The 17,185-nt window shown below is 40.8% G+C and overlaps 1 pseudogene across 25 annotated transcripts in view; it reads right to left on the minus strand.

The window, feature by feature from the left end:
* Positions 1–961: 961 nt before the first annotated feature.
* The window catches only part of LOC134486043 (uncharacterized), a 76,530-nt pseudogene continuing 60,306 nt past the window's right edge, over positions 962–17,185 (minus strand). For 10 of the 25 annotated variants that reach the window (XR_015684134.1, XR_015684132.1, XR_015684122.1 and 7 more), the window contains one exon: positions 15,205–16,130. The product of XR_015684134.1 is annotated as an uncharacterized LOC134486043, transcript variant X20 (transcript). Of the gene's footprint in view, positions 1,301–1,696; positions 1,778–2,297; positions 2,453–7,282; positions 7,746–11,207; positions 12,931–15,204; positions 16,131–17,185 lie in introns of those variants that run through there. The other 15 variants (XR_015684118.1, XR_015684128.1, XR_015684116.1 and 12 more) reach the window with 5 other exon arrangements.

The following is a 17,185-nucleotide window of genomic DNA, read 5'->3' on the forward strand; positions in this document are numbered from 1 at the left end:
AGGCTTGGTGGGTTAACTGAGCCAAAGTATTTATCACAGGGCTGGCCTCTTAGGCTGTCTAAACTGGAGAGTTATCACTAAAGTATTTATCACAGGGCTGGCCTCTTAGGCTGTCTAAACTGGAGAGTTATCACTAAAGTATTAAAACTGTGTTATAAAACCTAAGTTGTGGTGTCTGTGTGTGTGTGTGTGTGTGTGTGTGTGTGTGTGTGTGTGTGTGTTGTGACATAGATCATACATATATGCATACATGAACATGTTAAGGATGAGGTGACACAGTGCCTATAACTGGTTCTTGCTTCCTTGTACTGGGTTTAGACCAGGCATCCAGACAAGTGCTCTACCACGATTACACTTACAGCATCTGACTTCTAAATGGTTCATAGAAAAATATATATTAAAAAAATCACAAAATTAATAACTGGTAAATGAGATGAAACTGAAATAGTATTTGATTCTAATTTCTCACTTATTTGAATGTTTAAAAACAAAACAGTAGGGAAGAGGTAAAGAAGCTTATATGGTTTCCTGCTTAAGTGTTAAACAGAACTTCTTTGTGCACACCCAGATTTTCATCTTTCTTCTGAGGATTCAAACACAGACACACCCAACCTGAGTGAGAAAAGGACAGCTTGTCACCAAGGTAGCACTTTCACAGGTGGTTTGCAAGGTTTCCCATTTTACTCAGGACTTCCTTCTCTTCAAACTTAAACTCCACCCCCACCCTCTTCAAACCTGCCTCTCCCCTGAACCCCTGCCTCTGGCTCTGGCTTGCCTGGATGCTGTTTTGTGATTATGCTGATGAGAAATATTTGAATGCAGCATTGGAATGCATAGTTTTTGTAAAATACAAATTGCAGTCTGCCCTGAAGCACATGAAGAAAACACAAGTCAAATTTCTCTTCACCTCAGGATCTGCTTTCTCAAGACATCCCCATTTGATCATTTGATGTCTTTTAAAAATGGTTTCCCATCCACATTCAACAAGCTTTATTTCTTTTTTGTTCATTTTAAAAGCACATTTTTTTAATCTTTTAAAGATTTATTTTAAGGGCGTGTGTGTGCTTGGTGCATGTGTAAGTGTGTATGCACTCACATGTCCACACGTGCACTCATTGGTCCGTGAGAAGGTAAATCAAGGGTGGTAGATTCTGTGGAACTGGAGTTACAGCCAGTTGTGAGCCACCAAGGTGGGTGCTGGGAATTTAAATCAGGTCCTCTTCCATAACAATACGTGCTCTTCATGTCTGAGCCATCTCTCCACCCCATATTCTCTGACTTGCTGCATTGGATGGGACTTCTACAACAATGAAAAAAATTGGTTGAGAAAAATCCTTAAGTTACTCCTGGTTCCCCGTTAAACTTTGTTTCCATTTATTTACTGATTGGTTGATTGATTGATTGTGCAGATACACATCACAGGTCATGGGAAGCCAGATGGTCAATCTTGGCAGCATGTGCTGCCAACAACCACCCCATTTTCTTTTCCCCTTAGAAATCATATTCTCAGAATTAAGTCCTGTGTCTTTGGACAGTCCTTGCCAAGATGAGCTCTCATCCGTTGCATTTTATCCTCAGTTAGATTTTTTTAATTCCTTAAAGTAAGGACTCTCCCTTCTGCTATATTTTTTGATGACTTAGTCACTGCATTTTTACTGTTTGTGCTTATTGGATGAAAGGGTTAATTAAAAATTACCTTTTCCAGGAAATGGATTCAATTTTTCTGCAGATCAGTCTGGGTGTGCTAGAAGTCCTCGTGATTGTTCTGGAATCATTGCTGTTGGAGGCCAATGCAACAAAAGGAATGTTCTTACTCACACAGCTTTGGGAACAGTAGGCTTGCTGTGGCTGATGATTCGGCAAGTGCTTTATTATAGATTTCCCAATTGAAGATGCACCTGAGAAGCAGGCACCATCCCTGTAGGCTTAAATGACTTCTCACCACCTAGGAACAGGTCCCATCTTAAATTCCTACCTGAGCCAAGTGCATATTCATTTATACAGTTGAAGGCCAGAGTTCACATAAGCCATGCCTTTAGGAAAGACCTACTGAGGCCATGCTAGGCCATAATGAATTTTCCTCAGGGACCTGTAAAGTACTGATTGCTGAATATGTTCATGCAACATTTAATGGTTACTCTGTACCAATCCCTATGGTATTGGTGACAATAAAATCATGAAGGCTACAATCCTTCCTGGCAAAGACTTTATATTCATGGCTTATGTTTGTGAATGATTTTAAAACTTAATTTCAATAACCTCTATTTTTATTGCATATCATTTTACAATGTGCTTACATTTTCAATGTCCTCATATCCTGACAAATCCAACCAGGCCTGAAGATGTAAGTTAAAGGCACATCTAATCCAGATGCTGATCAGCGTAGCCTGTCTTTCCTTCTTCGGGGGTTCTTCTTTTTCCTACCCATTAATCCCTGTTTCAACCCCTAACACTAGAAAGGAGAGAAACACGGAGAGAGGAGAGAGAGAAATTAGGAAAATCTCTGCATCTAAATTGTTTCTTCTTGACCATGCTACTAAAAAACTTCAACCAATCTCATTAAATGAACAACAGCCACCCTCCCCGCCTAAAGGAGCTCTAGCATTTCTATACCCTCTGAAAACTTCCTAGAATTCCAAACATTACACAATTGTAGAAACTATCTACAGCAGGTAAAACCTTGCCTCTGCTAGAGCATGAGGCAAATCATAGTCAGCTGCTGTGGACAGTCCAAAGAGGTTCCACATCCCCACAACTGGAATTAAAATACAAACATAGTCTTATAATATTCCTGTTTTTAAAAAAGAAAACAAAACTGTCACTACAGATCACCATAGCTTATACAACAGTCTACTGTAGAATATCAGTTGCTTGTCCTGGTGGTGCCACGGGTCACTGTGAGCTGCCCCTGCCAACTGCCCAGCACTGGGAGAGAAGAGAGAAGAGCTCTGGGAGAGAAGATTTCATGTTATGAGTCAGAGAAAGTATCATCAGGAATGAAAGTTCAAAGCACAAGATGTATGGAGATCATTTCATTTCTGCTTTGTCTTGTTGAAATGATATTCCATGAACTATCTGAGGTTGTTGTCAAGTGTTCACAACTGAAAGGCACGAAGCAACAGTAAATTTTACCTTTGCTAAAATGCATTGAATCAGTCATAATGGAAGTGAGTCTTTCTAAAGAGCTTCCACAGTATGTCTATTCTGTTTCCTTTATTCCTACAAAAGATAAATGCTGTGACTTTATTAAATAGAGTGTGCTCAGGGTAAGATAAGTAACCCGTAACCCTTGGCTCACTGTGATTCACACAATCCAATGAATTAGGCAGCGCCAGCCATGAAAACTGAATGCATAGCCCCCAGGTTACTGTGAATGGAACCAAGTAATATAACCTGAGTAAACTGATGGTTGCAAATTTCATAAGGACCTGAAGGCCCACTCCCACTTCTTTATAACAGTCTTGTGAAATGCTCTCACCTAAACATCAAAAGGTCGGGATCCACTGGGCTGGAGAAAAAGCAACCTGGTTTGTTTATCCAATGCTTCAGGAACAAAACCCTACAAGATTCCCAAGGTGGGTTTGGTGTCCATTAACTGGCTGCTCTTAGCCACCTTGTTCTCCAAAGCCCATGTGGTTTAGGATGCGGTAGGGTAGACCATGAGCTGCATGTTACTTAAACATTATCTCAGAGGTTGTGGAGTTGACAACTGGGAATCTGTAGGGCAACCCATCAGGCTGATTTCTTCTCCAGGAAGGCGTGGTTTGGCTCTTAGTGTTAGCTGAGGACCAGCCAGATTTTCAAGATGATTTTTCAACGGTTAAAGTGTCCTGATGTGTACATCTAGGAAAGACCCTCACAGCAAGACTTAGATGAATATCTGGGTATTATAGCCTACCCAAGTCAACAGATAAAATATACTGGATACAGCTACTTCAGGAACTGTGAGCTAAAACAAACCCTTCCTCCTCTAAGCTGCTTTTGCCAGTCTATTTTATAATAGAACAGGTATAAAACTAAAGCAATGAGTTTTAACCAGCTTACATCTTATTTAATTTAATCAGGTTAAAATCTTACATATGATGTCAAAGGACATCATAAAGAAAGTAAAAAGAAAATTGAAGGATAATATGCCTAAATTAAACATCTGGTAAGAAAATTGCATTCAGAATGTGTAAAGAATACATACCCCTTGATTTGACAAGATAACCCTGTTTTAAAATAGAAACTACCATATGAAAATATGATCAACATTATTATTCATCAAGGAGAGGTAAATCAAAATCACAGTGAGATACAATCTCATCCCTGCAAAGGTGGCTGAGATAGAAACACAGACAATAACCGATATTGGCAAGGATGTGGAGAAATAAAGTCCCATGAATTACTCAGAGATCCGTAAAGCGGAACAGTGATTTTGGAAAATGGTTTTTCCAATTTCCAAAACATCGAAATATAAGTTCACCCTGCAAATCACTTCCCCAAATCAAAACCACACACACACACACACACACACACACACACACACACACACACACACACACACACACACACAACTTATAAAAGTTTTTACTTACCATACTTCATAATAGCTAACCAGTGGAAACAGCCCAAAGGTTCAAAAGATGAATGATAAAATGTGGTATACATGCAGTGTGGTAATAAGGAATGAAGTATAAACTAAACCATGGATGGACATTAACATGTCTGTGCTAAGATGCCGTCACAGCAGTCACATGGTATATGATTGCATTTACATGAGAAATCCATGATGAAAACATCTTTAAAGACCAGAAGTGGGTTGGTATATCAGGGGCTGTAGGGATGTGGACTGATACTGCTAAGAGGTATGGGATTTCTTTGGGAAAGATGAAAGTCTTTGAAATCAGTATTGAGCACATGGCTGTGAAAGAACTAATGCCCACTGAATGGCTTATAAGAACAAATTTTGTAGATATGAATTATGACTCAAATCTGTTTGGGAAAAAATGAAGTCTGCATCCTGCTGCAGCTTTATTTTTGTGATGGTTTTCAAAAACGTCAGAAATCCACAAAATTTGAGATTTAAAGTTATTTATCTTTTCTTGAGACACATCTGCTCCTAACAGTTCCCCTTTGGTTGGTTGAACGAAGACTTTGAACATCTCTACCTCCAGGTGAGGCAATACTTTGTGGCTAGGCAGACACTGGACAAAACTGCCTGTTTCATCCCCAGACTGATACTGTCCAGGAAAGGACAAATTATGCAGAGGGGTTGACTGATAAGCCCTGCTGACAAGATGGGGTGATCAGCCCTTTCGAATCTGCATTTCAACAGTCGTTCAGTTGATTTTGGGCCAGAAGGCTGAAGACTTGAGCTCACATGTTGCGAACAGGGGCCTGTGCTAGTGGAGATTTGTCTCTACAACCTCTCAGTTGTGGAAGCCGTGTGAGGCTTCCTATGTGTATAGCTATTTGGTCATTCTGAGATTTCTGACAGGGTTGAAGACTGACTATAGACTCATAGCCTGTCAGGCTGTTTAACTCTGAATATGCATACTTTATTGGATGGTTATCAGATAGTATACAAGCCATCCAAGATATAATATAGATTGTAAGCCTTTCTGAAGCTGGAATGGAAAACCAAAAGTTCTGTTAAACTGATAGAGTGTATATGTATATTTGTGTGTGTGCATATGTTTGTGTGTGTGTGCATATGTGTGTGTGTCTTTATGTGTGTGTGTGTGTGTGTATATATATATATATATATATATATATATATATATATATATATATATTGCAACCAAAAGTAGATACGATTTACGAGGCTAAGGAGTGCATGAGGACAGGAGCCTGCTATAGAGATCTACTGGGAGGCACACACAAATCATGTCAATTACAGAGGCGAATGCTAGCAATAAATCTTTGAGGTGACAACTGGACCCTATATGGAGGAATTAGAGAAAGGGTTAAAAGAGCTGAAGGGACTTGCAACCCCATAAGAACAACAATGCCAACCAACAAGAGCTCCCAGGGATTTAACCACTACCCAAGGACTATACATGTACCGACCCATGATCCAAATGCTTATGTAGTAAAGCATGGTCTTATTGTGCACAAATAGAAGGAGAAATGATTGGTCTTGTTTAGGTTGGACCCCCAGTGTAGGGGAATGTCAGAGGTAGGGAAAGGGGGTCAATGGGAAGGGAACACGTTATAGAAGAAGGGGAGTGCCTGGTATAAGGGGACTTATTTCTGGGAAAACAGGAAAGTGAATGAAATTGAATAACATTTCAAATGGAAAGGAAAAAATATCCAAGAACAAAACAAAACAACAAAATAAAACAAAAAACAAAAATCGCATTTACAGCTTAAAAAAAAAAAAAGCCACAATCAGGAAACACAGAATTCTATGCCTTTGGATTTCTTCAAATAATTTCGGGATCCAGTTCAGATCTGGGTCCAGGCTGGAACAATTAGGTTCCTGCCTATGTATCTGGAGGCACTGTCCAGTTTCCTCTTGGGCCAGGAATGTGGGCAGAGGTGGGCAGAAGTGGCGTTCTGTCCTGTGGTAAGGATCGTCCAAATTTCTGGGTGTTCTGCTCTCTCCAAAACAAAATTTGGGTGCTGGCTTCCTGATTGCTTTTAATCTCCCTTATCCCATGTTTTTATTTCCTGGGAAATATTACAGAAAACCTGATGTATATCCCATTAATTTATTTAACACTGTCATCCACAAAAGAGCATAATTAAGTGGTACCTAAATATTTGACAACAAAGATTGCATGATGAACATGGTATTCACAGAGTTGGCAACACAGTCTACAGAGAAAGAATAATTGCCTTTGTATCTCAGTCTGACTGAGAAGTAATTATGATGCCCAGTTCTGAATGCAGAGATCCATCCCTCCCTGACAGCTGTGGGACTTCAGATGGTGACACCACACCTCAATAAAGGAGGTTCTTAAGAGTGAAGAGTTTGAGATCACTGTTTTATTTAAGAGAATACATCCAATATACTCAATTGTAACCAGATGCACATAGGAAATGTATACAGTTTATATCCTTATCAAAATAGTGAATCAACTGCAAGAATAAAACAAAAACAAATAACAAACTTTCAAATGAATACAAGAAAAACCAAAGAACCAAAATAATCAAAACTCCAACCAAAATCTAAACAGAGGAATTGTGCTAAACATTCTTTTGCTGCTCATTTTGCAGAACAGACTTATAGCCTGTGGTTGACCTTGGCACATAGTAGACAAGCAGTTACTGATGGTAATAATCTTTTCAAGCGGAATGTAAGGAGGTCTCTTCTGTTGGAGTGGGGTATGAAGGACAAGGCCATCCAATACCAAATATAAAATACATTACAGTCTTGGTCTCAACATATTTCCAAGGTTCTGGACTGATCTCCTTGAAATTCTTCTGGATGACCTATCAGGACAAGTACAAAATTGGATGGGTAGACTCTTCCTAGATGCCCACCATCTCTTAATTGATGTGCATCAGCTCTTCTCAGAGTCCCTCCAAATGTGCACTCTTTCTGGGGAGAGGTGAGATGAAAGGACAGTCTATTCAATCCAAAGAAATCAAACTAAAGGAGGAAAATGCAGGCCACTATTGCGATGGATAGTAGGGATGAGATGCTATAGTGGTGTATTTGCTGTGCACATTTAGTACTACTCCTGTAGCACTTCTCTCCAAGGGAGAACTTGTCCTGGTCTGTACCATGTTTGACTTTCTGTTGGAGAATTTCAGACCTAGCAGAGCAAGGGAAAAAGGGGTTACTGAGGGATTGTCTATTCAGCTCTCCCTAAAACAGCAGCTCTATTCACTTGGACAATCCAGCATGACCTGTCAGCTGAGGTCATTCCCTGCATCCCCAAGTGTCATAGAGTACCTGGGCTTGGATTTATATCTCAGCTTTTAAAAACTGCTAGAAACTGGACTGTGAACTACACACTGTACTAGTATTAAAAGAAAAATTAGCATATTTTTCAAAGGTCCGGGTATATTATGTTGAATAATAACATTGTAACTATGTCTGAACCTGAGTTAAAGAGAGATATGACCAACCTAGAATACAGTTTGGATGCATTAGAGAGAACCTGACTAGAATTGAAGGGAAGATTACGATTATTTTGGCAGTGAAGGAACCTGCGTACGTTCCATTTGTAACCGCTCTATCTGCAAATACACAGAAAAACCATCTCACATCAAATCCATGGGCACTGCATAGATACTGTTATCACTGAGAATGTTCTCCATGCATATCTTCCAAGCATACACATGGAACATTAAAGGTGATTGTGATGTAGAAACATAACAGCACACCTGTAAGACTATCATTATTGTAATGCAATTTGTGAGAGGACAGAAGAGAAAATATCCCCAGATCTTATCAGAGAGTTCACAGGAAGAAAGAAGTACAAAATACGAAGAAAACCTGAGGATCATACATATTGTTCCATGAACAAAATTCACATAAACTATTCCAGAATAATACTCTGAGTAGTTCTTTAGCTGCCTGAGGCTGAAAACCATGTCAGTGGTCAGCCACCCAAAAAGGATAGTTGTATAGGGACAGGAAATCCAATTGGCTACTTTCTGCCAGCCTGTGTTCCTACCTGATCTCAAAGATATCTGAATGCTTCTGCATTGTTTCTCCCAAGTCACTTTCCTGAGTGATCAGTTCTTTCTGCTTCAGAGTGTCCTGCATTCTTTCCTCTAATCCTTCCTTATTCTGGTCATCAGATGAGTGTACTGTCAATGGATCCATGCATGCATGTGTGCACACACAAACACATGCACAGACACACTAATACCAACTCTCAAACACACAAGACAGTTGTGTTCACACAATATAAGCATAGTACAATGCAGTCAAGTGTTTACTTTCCCAGTTAATCTTTAATGTAATGATTCCCCAGGATACTCTGGAAGCATAAAAACAAATGTTGAGTGGGATATGTACATAGTGGCCGTAGCCTATACACAGCTCAGTCAGTGATGTATTGTCATCTCATAAAATGACATAGAATTCAGGTTCTTGCGTATTGCCCAATCTGGCTTATCAAGTTCCCAAGGCTGTGTAGAGCAGGTTGTTTCCCAGCAAAGAATCATATATTGGTGGTGGACTAGACTTTTGTTCTTGTTCACTGTTTCAGACTTTCCCCAAAGTGTGCAGCTTCTTTTAATAGGAGCTCTCATTACCACAGCCTGACTGACTTCATGCCCAAAGCTATGCCCCCAGAATCATAGGAAATCTCCATATCCAGAATCCAAATGAACAATTTTTCTCCCTATAATGTGATTGTGTCACAGATATTTGGGTTAAGTAAGTAAATGCTTACATGGATTTTCTTACACTGAATCATAATCCATTGAAGGACTCCAACCTATGTTGCATTTTCCCTCCTTGGCTGATGGACATCTGGAGAGTTTCTCCTTCAGGGCTACACTGGGGATCACTACAACCCTTATGTGCCCTAGTTGCAATGGCAACACCTCCTCCTTGTCGTGGAATCTCTGTGTCAACTAAAACTTCTATTCCACTTTATGAACATGGCTTCTCATAGGCCTACCTGTTCTTACACTCCCAGACCCATCTGAAGGTCCTCATTTCTCCTAACCCCATTGAGGCTGAACTTTACTCAGAAAAAATGATTTTGATTACCAGCACTTGCAGAATGCTACACAGATAACATAGGGGGGTGCTTTAGATTATTTGTGCACCTAAAGGGGCTCCTGAAACTGCCCTGTTCTTGTACCACAGCATAGCTATGGAACTTTTGCTGGATGACGATACAACTCCAAGCAACTCAGATTCTCAATGAATAAAGTCCAAGCCAAACTCCCAGCTGAAGTTGTAACTGTGCCAAGATAGCTGGAAAGAAATGGTAACAGGCAATTTGGAAACCAACCTTGGAGAAGACACAGTGAGTGACATAAACTTCCAGTCACCTTTCACAATTAGTGAAGAAAAGAGAAGGAACATAAACTCATGGACTTTATAGAGAAGCCTTGCCCTTACCTCCCTGTATTCCATTCCTTTGATGTGCTCCAAAGGATTTCAATACAGATCAGTAGTTTTGCCCCTAATCACTTGAAAATCTAAATTTACAGGTGTTTATATGCCATTTCAGGGGGGTTGCTTTCTAAAGGACTTTATTGTCCTACTTCTATACCATAATAAAAAGGGACCTGCAAGTTCCAGGACTGTACCATTTGTTAACACTGTGAAACACGACTCACTTGAACATATTTTCCACCCTCCCCCAGACTTCATAAGATAAACATGTTACAATTTTTTGAAAACTGAATAAATTACTAACTTAAGGGTCCTTTTGCTGTATAGAGCTAGATGGAGATGGCAAATGATTAGGTAGCTGCATTTCATGTTTCATGGATGTAAAGTGAAAACTTAGAGTACTTTTCTCATTAAACGTGGAAATAGAGGGAAACACAGGTTCACTGCTGCACAAACATGAACAAACACACACACATTCACACACTTACACATGCACACACAAACACACAAACACAAACACACACACATCCACACACACTGACAAATGAAAACTTTGCTTTTATGCAGCATATTTCCGTTGAGTGAGGAATTAGTGGGAGCTACGCTGTGTACAAGTCTTTTAGACTCAAGCAGGCTGTGCTGCCCTGGCCTGTACTCATTTCCACTTCAGGAAACCTTTCTATGCAGATACTTGGCTGGTCCTACAAGTAAGTTACATGTTCTGCGCAGATAGCCTAAACAACACAACATCAACTTCCCAAGAGAGAGATTTCTAGGAAAAGACTCCATTAAGCTCTATGTTGACTCTTCGTAGGCCCCTCACTAACACTACCCTGTTTCCTTCATAGAAGACTTTGAAAACATCAGAAGAAGACAGTGACTTATAGTCACTTACCAGGAACTTTTCATCACATTAGAGTTCAGGTGATATTAAAACAACCTCAATGGCAGTCAGAAAAAGGCTAGAGAAATAACCTACACTGACTTTTCTGAAATGCAGCACTGTGTAAAATATTGTGAGGGAATCTATTCCTGAAAGAATACCATGCCCATGACATAGTCAGCAAAACAATGTCGGCCGAGGGATGCACTACAGGATTCCATGCATGATTGTCAGCGCCAGCACCGACACAGTACCGAGAATCGGGCAAAAGCCTACGGGATGAAAGAAACACACATACACACACACAGGTTATCGTGTCAAGCCAGGAGAGGAAGAGAGAGGAAGAGAGATAGAGATAGAGAGAGAGAGAGACAGAGAGAGAGACAGAGACAGAGGAAGAGTGGAAGATCGAGAGTGAGGAAGAAGAGTGAGAATCTCCTGTAGCTTTATTCACCACTTATATACCCAAGTCTCCAGGTAGAAAATAACTGGGAAGCACAGTGGGAAACCCTGGCTCGTGACTACCTGGCTCATGACTTCGGTAACAAAAGACCGACTAGGAGACCTGAATTAATTAGGGAGAAATCCAAGAAGATCAGCCTAAATCTCAAGGATAAAGGCTGAGGAAGCAAAAGGCAGAAGTAAATTGACCACCACCCAGGTGTGGTCCAGGTGTGTCGGTTCCACATGCATCAGCCGGGCTCAGCAGAGGTCATGCAGTAGAGACACCGGGTGTTTACTACTTGGTCTTTTCTTCCTGTGTCGTAAACACATGGGAGAGGCCTCTGTCCAACAATCCCATGACTTTTACTGTGGCCATGCAGTTACAAAGCAGCCAGGCCCAAATCCAATATGGCTTACTGCATCTCCCCCGTTATTCTTTTATAAAAGACCATTAGGTGGAAGTAGTGGTCTGAGAGAGATCAGACATGCCTCACAGAGTGCTCAGCTCGGCCATGGAGAGCCACTCTTGCAGTTAGGACTGCAACCCAATGGCTATGAATGAACTTATGCTGTAACACTCCGTTCTGGGCTATACGTGTGTGTTTATTGGGGGAGAAACTGGGCAGAGGAGCATTTGACCGGCCCGTACATTTAAACGGGATGTAGCCACCTCTGTCTTAGGATCGACCTCTCAAACCCGAGCCTTATCCGTCATAGGATCACCTTGTCGCCCCCAAGGTTCCTGTCTTAGATTGGTCAAGGGTCAGAGGAAGTTGCCCGTCCCTGAGGATACCTACATTGGATCATCCTCTCATTCCTCTTACTTTACCCCAGGGGCGAAAGAGCAGGGGCCAGATGGCATTAATTTAAGAGATTGTGGAAGTTGAGCCTCTCCCGATAAGTAGTGGGCACCTCATCTGGTTCTCCTCAGCTGCTACCACCAAGGGCCGTAGTCAAGCCGCTCCTATAATAAAATTTAGAATTCCCAATTGTTAGCAACTACTCCAGAAAGTTCACCCACTGTGCTTGCCTAACAATAGATTGGGGGAGGGTAACTCCAGACACTGCAGACACAATGGCTGCAGCAGTAATGGCTGCTACAATAGCAGCGAAAATGCCAAGGTCTTTCCCAGGACAGTTCAGGATCGGTCATTCTTCTCTGGAACAACCAGCAGACAATGGAACCATTTCTGAGATCTGCACAACCAGGGCAGAGTTCCCCAGTCCACAGCAGCTTCACACAGATGGCATTCCTGTGAAGCTACAGACTGCAAGATAACAACACCAGTCAAGGCAGCAAGAGTCACCAGGGGAATGAGGGAGGCAGGGGTAACAGCTGGAGTCCAGTCTTCTCCAGCAATCAGCAGTGCACAGAGGGTTGGAACGCAGGCCGCAGTGGGACGGGACACAATGACTGCAGCAACACCAGAATTTCTGTGATGACAAAAAATGAGGGGGAATCCTCCGTCTTCCTCTAAGGGCACAGGAATGACTCCAGGAACCCGAACCATGAGAGCTGAATCTTCATGCTCCCAGGATCAGCATGTCTCACCAGCCACTCAGGCAGCTGGCACACTCCTGTAGCATCCTGTAGAAAAAACACAAAGATTCCCGCTTCCCCATATAAAATACCTGGACAGAATCATGCCAATATGTGGATCTTTCTATTTCACCTAGGCAGAAGTATGCCTAGTTGTATGGTGCCATAAACCTTGGCATTCAAATTTTAAAATTGAAATAAAAAGAGTATTATTTAGCATACAGGGATAACTCCCCCTTTTTATTTATTGAAATTTTGTTAAAATATTATTTATTAAGATAAGTCCTCGAGGATTAAATTGAGGACACTGAGCACTTGTATTTATAAATTGACTTGTTTACCAAATTATTGTTTTGGTGATATAAAGAATGATATTTTTTTGACTAATTGTTTCTATGTAAGGCCTATAATCTGCCTGGTATCATTGTCCTCCCTTGCTAAGGGGTCCAGGCAATCCAGTTTGAGTTCTTAAACGGCCTATAAAGGAACAGTACTTAGTGCTCTTAACCACTAAGCCATCTCTCCAGCCCCTCACCAGCTTTATTTGCCTAAACATAAGCATTAATTAGAAATGTCAAATCCTGTAAACAAGGTCCAGATTTAGCCTTATTTAGAAATCCCTGAGTTGGCAGGGTGAGGCTGGGCATTGAAAGTAAGCAAGTGGAGTCTTCCTCTTTTCGTGAGGGTGTGTTAGCAACTCCATTACCATTTTCAAAGAGCTGGGTCTATGGTTTTGTTTAGTTCTCTGAGCCAGAGCACTGAAAGGACAGTGAGTTGTCAAGACAATTTACACTGAAATCATCACTCATTGATTTCATATAGAAAACTTGCCTCTAGTAAAGTATTAAGTAATTGAAATCAATTGTAAACCACAAGCCACACATTGGCTATCTGTATATGAATTGAAAGCTTGATTTTTTAACATTTAAAAACAGTGGCTACAGCACGTAATCTAATAATCTGTGCTGAAGCAGCGGAAACTCAAGAGAATAAACAAGTGATCCAATCATAAATGTAGCCTTTTCATTAGATGAAACACCTATAAATACAGTAAGTGCATTTTCTATGGGTTGCATGAAGAAATTTACAGTAAATCCAAAAGCATGCAAAGAGTAAAATTATCAATTTTGCCTGAAAAATTTGTATAAGTGATAGGCCAAATATCAGTATTTTGTAATAACCAATTTGATTGATGTTTGAATAAGGTATGTTTCACCAGGTTTCTTTTTAAAATACTTCCATGACTCTAGCCTACAATTCTGTATTAACACAACTGAAGCTTTATCTCCAATGAGGAAAACAAAGTTAAGTCCTCTGGTAAGGTGAGGTACTTTGGCAATTAACATATCCTTAGAAGCTTAAAATTAGTTTTAAATATTCTTTTCTGGAGTAGTGTAACAGCTATTCCCCAAATATTAAAGCTCATTTTGAGAGCAAAGATTTGTAGTAAAAATTTCCATATACACTGAAAGATTTAAAGTTCTAACTTTTTACATTGAAGAAGCGACAAAATTACATAATACAAGGCTGTCAGCAATCCTCTAAATCTATGTTGAAATGGCGGTTGAAGTAAGCAAACAGGCTGTAATGCTCTCACAAGTTCTAAAACCTCATCAATCCTTTGTAAATCTTGTAAAAATCTCTACCTGTTTGATTTTTTTCTCAATTATAAATAAGTTTGAGTTAGTCAATGTAACACTGGCAATTCTTAATCACAATCCTTAAATTCTCCTTGAAACACCAGAGCACAACCACAACTTTGGGAAGTCACCAGAGCTCTGAGTACATGACTAGGCAGCTGTCCTTGGGGCAGTGGAATTAGCATTAAAATACAGATAACTTCAGGGCAAACCACAACTTTAGAAAGCAAAACTCAACCTCTAACAATCTAGTCTCCAAAATCCAGTCTCCAAAACACCGAGTCTATCCTTCATGCTACAAAGTTTGACTGCCAATTCCTACATATGAGTGCACGATGGTGCGGTCTCCAATACCTCAACAAAGAGACATTGTCCTAAATTCTTTTAGAAGCCTGGTTTCTAGAATAAGAGTTCCATAAAAATATTTTCTCAATTTAGACCTATTTCCCTAGGTTGGCTCAGGCCGCATGTTGTCTAGAATGACTTTATCCAAATTACCAGCTTTATGTCAACTTTTTGTTACTGACATTATACCTTTTTAACCATATCCTATAACTTAAAAGCCAATAGTCTATAACCAAGGCATGTAGAGCATATTTATACATTTAAAACCAATAAGAAACAAAATTGAAGTGGCTACACATATCTTTAATATTTAGACCAAGCACCATTTTTACTTTTTCTAGCTGTAATATTAAGAGATGCACCTTGTCACCTGCTAAGAATAAGTCAGGGATTTTTCTAAGAGAAACAACCATCCGCTCCCTTAACATAGAAGCTGAGGAGCTGCTGGCGCCTTTAAGATCAGCTCATGTAGACGCTCACCCCCGGGCAGCTTCTCCAGCTGACCTATGCTCCTAGCTACAGGTGCAGGGCTCTAAAGGCCGATTGAAACTGCTTTTTATTCATTTTTTCCTTTTTGAAATGAGTTAAAACCAAATCAAGATGTGAACGATTGACAGATAAAGTTTTTACCATTTTTTCTTTTGAACATGAAACATAAAACATTTAAACAAGAGAAACAAAAACCACAGACATAAACTGACAGACATGGACAGCTTGGTGCACCAAGGACAGACAATAGACATAAAGGGAAAAAACTAGATGGTGTCCCACCGAAGGGACTCACATATCCTACCTATGGAACCCAGAACCAGAAATAAGCATTTCTCCAATAGGAGCCAGCAGAGAGGCAGGACGTCTCCTGCTTTCCCTCTGTTCCTAGGAGAGCTCTGAAAAGGTTTTTCTCTTTCTCCAAAGCAACCGCGGATAGTCCGGGAGGACTGTTTTTCCCAAACCCATTCTCTCTCATGTCTAGGGTGTAAACTATCTCTAGACAGGGTCCAAAGACTAAAATAAAACTCTAACAGAACGCAAATGCAAAAACACTTTACCGTTACCTTGTCCCTTTTTTATGACAAGATTTACTGAGGCTAGCCCAAATCATCCAGGCCTTTTCTGGCCCATCTTACCCCAATCCGTCCCTTCTCCTATGCCGGCCGGGCTCCAGGGACGTCCCGTAGGTGGTACCCCTTTCTTCTCCAATCTCAGTGGGACCTCCATTTGTCGGCGCCAGCACCGACACTGTACCGAGAATCGGGCGAAAGCCTACGGGATGAAAGAAACACACATACACACACACAGGTTATCGTGTCAAGCCAGGAGAGGAAGAGAGAGGAAGATATATATATATATATAGATAGATAGATAGATAGATAGATAGATAGATAGATAGATATAGATATAGATATATATTAGAGAGAGAGAGAGACAGAGACAGAGACAGAGAAAGAGTGGAAGATCGAGAGTGAGGAAGAAGAGTGAGAGTCTCCTGTAGCTTCATTCACCACTTATATACCCAAGTCTCCAGGTAGAAAATAACTGGGAAGCACAGTGGGAAACCCTGGCTCATGACTACCTGGCTCATGACTTCGGTAACAAAAGACCGACTAGGAGACCTGAATTAATTAGGGAGAAATCCAAGAAGATCAGCCCAAATCTCAAGGATAAAGGCTGAGGAAGCAAAAGGCAGAAGTAAATTGACCACCACCCAGGTGTGGTCCAGGTGTGTCGGTTCCACATGCATCAGCCGGGCTCAGCAGAGGTCATGCAGTAGAGACACCGGGTGTTTACTACTTGGTCTTTTCTTCCTGTGTCGTAAACACATGGGAGAGGCCTCTGTCCAACAATCCCATGACTTTTACTGTGGCCATGCAGTTACAAAGCAGCCAGGCCCAAATCCAATATGGTTCACTACACATGATCATGGTGAAGCCAATGAGACACACCAGAATCTTCCAGGGGGATACCTCTATTCAGGTAAAGTGAAGGAATCTAATCCATATTTTTAAAATAGCTGGATGGTTTAAGGGTGTGTTGAGACAAATAAGGGAAGGGGCTCCTCCTGGAACAGGACAAGTGATGCAAAGATAGCTTTCCGGCACAAAACAGAAAGCTTCATGTTTGTGGAGAGATCTAGCTCAAATGACTAAGGTAGAGAATGACTGGACAAAATCACATGTCATTAACTGGCCTCCCCACATGCCCCTGAAGATGCAGGTCCTCACAGCAATGCACCTTTCTTAGTGAGAATTGGGGGTATATATGAATAACTTTGTTCTTGAAGTCACAACTCGGGGCTGGGGATTTAGCTCAGCGGTAGA

Source organism: Rattus norvegicus, chromosome 3 (genome assembly GCF_021556685.1).
Source record: "Rattus norvegicus strain SHRSP/BbbUtx chromosome 3, alternate assembly SHRSP_T2T, whole genome shotgun sequence".
NCBI classification, from domain to species: Eukaryota; Metazoa; Chordata; class Mammalia; order Rodentia; family Muridae; genus Rattus; species Rattus norvegicus.